The sequence below is a fragment of the Tupaia chinensis genome, unplaced genomic scaffold (genome assembly GCF_000334495.1).
Source record: "Tupaia chinensis unplaced genomic scaffold, TupChi_1.0 Scaffold000658_2, whole genome shotgun sequence".
NCBI lineage: Eukaryota > Metazoa > Chordata > Mammalia > Scandentia > Tupaiidae > Tupaia > Tupaia belangeri.
The window spans coordinates 848,764-854,763 of NW_006160180.1; the positions used below are offsets into that span (position 1 = coordinate 848,764).

Sequence of the window (6,000 nt, forward strand, 5' to 3'; positions counted from 1 at the left end):
ATAATGCATAATAAATAGTAATAGGATTAATAATAATATTGTTATATTAGAAGGAAATCCAATTAAAATCAAAGAAAAAATGTGAAGGAAGATTTTTCTGTCTCCCTGTCTGTCTCTGTCTTTTTGGTGAACACATGAACCCTATAGCAAAAAACTCTAAAAATCCTACTATTCATTGACAATGCACTTAGTCATCTAATAGCTTAATGGAGATGTACAGGGAGATTTAAGCTGTTTTTATGCCTATAGCCCATAGATCAAGGAGTAGCTTTGACTTTCAAGTCTTATTACTTAAGAAATAACATTTTGCAAGGCTATAGCTACCATACACAGTGATTGCTCTGATGAATTTGGGCAAAATTGAAAGAATTCTGGAAGAGACTTAGCATTACAGATATCATTAAGAACATTCATGATTCATGGGGAAGGAGGTCAAAATACCAACATTGACAGAAAACCTAAGTTTGAAAGAAGCTGATTTCACCTCTCATAGATATCTTTGAGGGGTTCACGGACTTCAGCAAAGGAAAAAACTGCAGAAGTGGTTGACATGGCAAGAAAAAGTGGAGCCTGAAGATGTGACTGAACAATCTCATAATTAAATTTTAGTGGATGAGAAGTTACTTATGGATGAGTAAAGAAGGTGGTTTCTTGTGATGGAATCCACTGCTGGTGAAGACATATTGAACATTGTTGAAATGACAAAAAAATATTAAGAAGTTATATAAACTTAGTTGATAAAGCAGGGTCAGGGTGCAAGAGGATTGATACCAATTTTGAAAGAAGTTGTACTGTGGATAAATGCTCTCACATAAAACAGAAATCTTTCATGGAAGAAAAATTTCATCAAGGCAGCAAACTTCACTGTTGTCTTAATTTAAGAAATGACCACAGCCACCCTAACCTGCAGCAACCACCATCCCAATCAATCAGCATCCGTCAACATCAAGGCAAGACTCTGCACCAGAAAGGCATTTATGATTCATTGAAGGCTCAGGTGAATGTCTGCATTATTTTTTAGTATTAATTTATTTTAATTGAATTATTTACATTAAAAAAAAACTAATGCTACTACACACCTAATAGACTACAACATAGTATACACATAATTTTTATATGCACTGGTACACCCAAGGAAATGCAACTCACTTTATTGTAACATTTGCTGTATTGCAGCAGTTTGGAACCAAACTTCAGTATCACTGAGGTGTGCCTGTGGAGAGTCAGAGTAGATCTTCGTTTTTCTTTTTCTTTTTTTAAGAGAGGTTTTTATTGGCTATAAGGTGCATACACTCCCTGGAGAGACAAAGAGCCAGAAAGCAAGAAATCCGCTCCCCCAACCCCCCACCCCCACCCCCCCACACACATAGGGGAAATGGCACAGCTGCAGTCCCTTCTCCTCTATTCTCCCCTCAGGATTCTGGGCATGCACATATATGCTCCTCATGTGAAATTTAAGCCACCAGGTTTGGGACTTGAATCACAGTCAATTACATGGGAGTTCAGCGATATAAACGTTATGCCATCTGCTGGTCTCATCAGAGATCTTTCTGAGGAAATGGCTTTGGTAGAGACAAATGATATGAAGATGTTGTATTCTGGGCAGAAGGAACAAAGGCAAAAAAATCTTAGAGTGTGTCAAAAACGATGCATTTAGAAAAACAGGTTTGGTTCCATAGGGTATGGTAAATTAAATCAACAGTTATCAAGCTCCTCATCCCCAGAAATGGTGAATGGCAAAAGGAACTTGGCAGATATAGCTAAGAAGTTTGAGATGAGGGATTTATTCTGAATTATAAAGGTAGAACAACTTTGTAATCACGATATCTTTATAACACGGTAGTATAGGAAGACTTGACCATGAAAGTGTGGTAGGAGATATGAAATAAGAGGTGGGAGTGATGTAAAGAGAGGATCAGCAGCTAAGAATGCAAGCAGCAGAAAAAGGCAAAGAGATTCTCTCCTGGAGCTTCTGGAAGGGACAAGACATGCTGATACCTTGATCTAGACAATGAAAGTGATTTTGGACATCCGACCTCCCAAACTGTAGTATACATTTTGTTCTTCTAATCCACTAAATTTGTAGTCATTTGTTACAGTTGTAATAGGAAACTAATTCAGAGGGAAATGACAGATAATGAGTAGCAAGGATTTGGATCTTTTGAGGCACTGAAGGCAGATAACAGTGAAAGCAAAGAGTGTCAGAAACTTCTGCGAATAGATGCCCCTTGATATAGGATGGGGTTAAATCCCAGTAAACCCATCATAAGTTAAAAACATTATCATAAGTCAAAAATAGATTCAGTATACCTAACCTACCAAAAATCGAAACTTAATATAGTTTACTTTAAATGTGCTCAGAAAAGTTACATGAGCCTAAGGTTATGCAAAAATTATTATCTGGGTTCACTGTGGAGTGCCCATAGTTTGCCCTTATGATTACAGAATGACTGAATGGTATTTTAAACCTATAGAAAAGTTATAATAGCTAGCGGAAAGGGAATCAAGAGTTCATATTTTGTCCATGTTGGATATTAAGCAGTGAAGTTGTTTTAAATGTGAGTTAATGAGTAACAGAGACTCATCTAAAGATAATGATCAAAGACAACGAGGTAATGGTCCCTTATATTCCCAGTCTTCACAGGATACATGTAGGTGTGACAAGAGGTTAAAAGCACCTGGTCATAGCACAGTGGTTAATTTTGGTACATACTGAGTGCATCCCTGATGGCCAATTGCAGTCTTTTCAGTGACTTGAGAAACATGCCAGGTGCCTATACATGCATGCATGCATGCATGCCACAAATCTTCATGGGATGGAGAGACAGAGGAACAGGGACTGGTGGCAAAGATATGTCCCATTGTCTGGGGGGTTGTTTTCTCTCTTGCACTCTGTCTCTGGCAATTTCAAAAAAATACGAAGAAAGGCAAGACATGAAGTCATCCCCTGAGATGACGTATGTTCTTAATTAAACAACAAAATGACCTATTATTCCTTTTCATTTTATTCTGAATACAAAAACAGATCTTGTTTTCTGTCTACCTTATTTCCTTACAGAAGAAATGCCAAACATACCCACTTAGAAATGAAATTCAAAGGAACATCTGAAGTAATAGCTGAGGAAAACACTACCAAACAAATAAAAGAAATAGATTACTAATTTTAAAAGACAAAACTACTAATAACTAATTTATAGAGCAAGTGTGAGGATAAATGAAAATATAAATTAAAGTCAGTAATCTCATAGAATAGTTATATCAGTGCAGTTTCAGACTTTAATAGTTCCGTGTGATAACCAATCTTATCTGAATGGCAAAATGATTTGTGAATTGTGCTGATATTACCTTTCACAAGAGCAACAGAAATATAGCATATTCAAAATGAAATGTCTCAAAAATACTAATAACAATATTACTGACAACAAAATTAAGTACAGTCATTCTTCTATCTATAAGGCAGAATGATTCCAGATACCTCCTACAGATACCAAACCCCTAGAATGCCCAAGTCCCTTATATAAAGTGGCTTAGTAATTTGTATAATCTCCAGAACCCTACCACATACAGTTAGTCATCTCTAGATTACTTCTACTACTTAATACAATGTAAATGCTGTGTAAATAATTATTATACTGTATTATTTATGTAATTACGACAAGAAAAAAAGTCTATACATATTGAACATAGTCATAACCAATCTGTTTTCAATTATTTTTGATCTGGACCTGCTGATGTAGAAAACTGATACCAATTTTGAAAGAAGTAGTATTGTGGATAAATGCTCTCAAATAGCATCACATGAGGCAGGATTCTTTCATGAAAGAAAGATTCCATCAAGGTGGCAAACCTCACTGTTGTCTTATTTTAAGAAATGACCATAACCACACTAACCTGCAGCAACCACTACACTGATCTATCAGCATGCATCAACATCAAGGCAAGATCCTGCACCAGAAAAATTATGCTTTGTTAGAAGATCAGATTATTGTCCCTGCTAAAAAAGAACCCGTGGATACGGAGGGCCTGCTCTACTAAGTACACCCTACTCATCAAAAGTCTCTACTTCTCCTATCAATATGTGTATTTCTCCTAATCATGTTACTCAACTGACTTTTCAAGGTAAAGTCGTGGGCATTTATAAACAATACTTCATGCCATAAATCATCCAAGAAAGTTTTAAGTCTATCAGATCGTACAAGATGTTTTAGAACAGTAGACCAAAGCTAAACTAATTTAAATGTCCATAAATCACTGATTTGTCTTAGTAAATAGTAATACAGCATATCTTTAAAAAGTGATGAAGAGCATAAGGTGTCAGGCAGAATACGTAGATTAACAAAAGCACTTTGAAACAAAATTTGAATAACTTATTAAACGAAAGTTGGAGAGCTGCAGTAGTTGCTCCTAAATTTTGTTATAAGCTCTATATTACAAAAACAAGAATAAGAATTTGGGAAGGAAAAATAATACATTCTGTATCACACAAATACTTATTGTTAAAGTATACCCCCTCTCACACCCACATTTGACAAAGATGTTTGCTCTATCATGAGTTAAAAACTGTCATATATGGACCAGTGGATTGCATAATAGGTATGTGGCTGGACTCCCACATTGCCAATTGTGGTTTGAGTCCCGGACCTGGTGAATTAAAACTCATGCCAGGCACATGTGTGTGCTTGCCCAAAATCCCAAGAGAAGAATGGAGAAGGGATTGCAGTGTAACCATCCCCCCCGGGGAGTAATTTCTTGCGTTCTGTCTCTTTGTGTCTCTCTCTCTCTCTCTCTCTGGCGATCAAACATACCCTATAGCAAAAACTCTTTTAAAACAAAAAAATTGTCATATAAAAAAATAATGACATTATTAAAAATGAAAGAGGAAAATAAGCAAGACCCTAAATGTTACATACTGTGAAGAGTAAAATGTGGTAACAGAAAACAGATCAGTGGTTATCATGGGCTGGGCAGGGATTTGGGGAAGATCTACTAAAAATATATAGGAGAGAACTATCAGGGAGGATGAAAACGTTTTCTTATGTGAATTGTAGTGTTAGTTATATAACAGCATCTACTTGCAAAACACACATTAAATGTACACTGAAAATAGTGAATTTTACTTTATGTAAATTATACTTCAATTAACCTGACTTTAAACAAGAAGCAAAATAAAAAGATATCCCTCTTAGTATGTTGAAACACTATAATTTTGTTCTAGAATACTGGGGTTTTATAATTTATTTTAAAATCACAAGTTCTCAGCCTATTTTTAACTTATCGAATTTTTATTCAGAAATTCAAAGTTTATATTCAAAACCAACTCATTTACAGTCAACCCTAAGGCTAACACATATAAAAATTATATAAAAGAAACAGAAATTGTTCCAACTTTTTATTACCTTTGGTTTTGAGTTTGTTTAGAAAAAAGAAAAAGAACAAATTGATCTAGCCATGTTATAAATATTACAAAAATGTCAATAAAATCTTAATGCAAATAAAGTCAGAACAACACTTCAAGCTGGAGAGAAAAATATGCAACGTGAACTTGGCTTCTCATTGACTAGCCATATATGCTCAGGATATAATTTTCACAACGAGAAGGAATATACATGCAAAAGCAAAAAAGACTACTGGCTGGTTATTCAGGTTGCTCACTGCTCTAGAGTCTGAAGTGACTTTTGAGAAGGTTAAGGGCTACGTCACCAGGGAAAGTGGGAGGATTCCTGAGTGATCATTAACCTACCTTCATTCCTGACCACTCCAAAAGACAGGTCATGCTACATTTCTTTTAATGAATACAAATCAGAGTTCTTAAAGTCAAGGAATAAATATAGCCTAATTAAATATAATATGAACAAAATCACAATATTAATACACTTTATAAATATGTCTTATGTACCATTGACAGTATTATTTCTATATTTAATAATATATTTTATATATTAAATATAAATAATACTAATACATGAAATATAAACAATATGTTTATATTTTATATATTAA

General features: G+C 34.8%; 1 protein-coding gene across 4 annotated transcripts in view; it reads right to left on the reverse strand.

Moving 5' to 3' along the window:
- The window catches only part of PCDH9 (protocadherin 9), a 1,049,538-nt gene that overhangs the window by 571,078 nt on the left and 472,460 nt on the right, over positions 1-6,000 (reverse strand). The window lies entirely within an intron of this gene.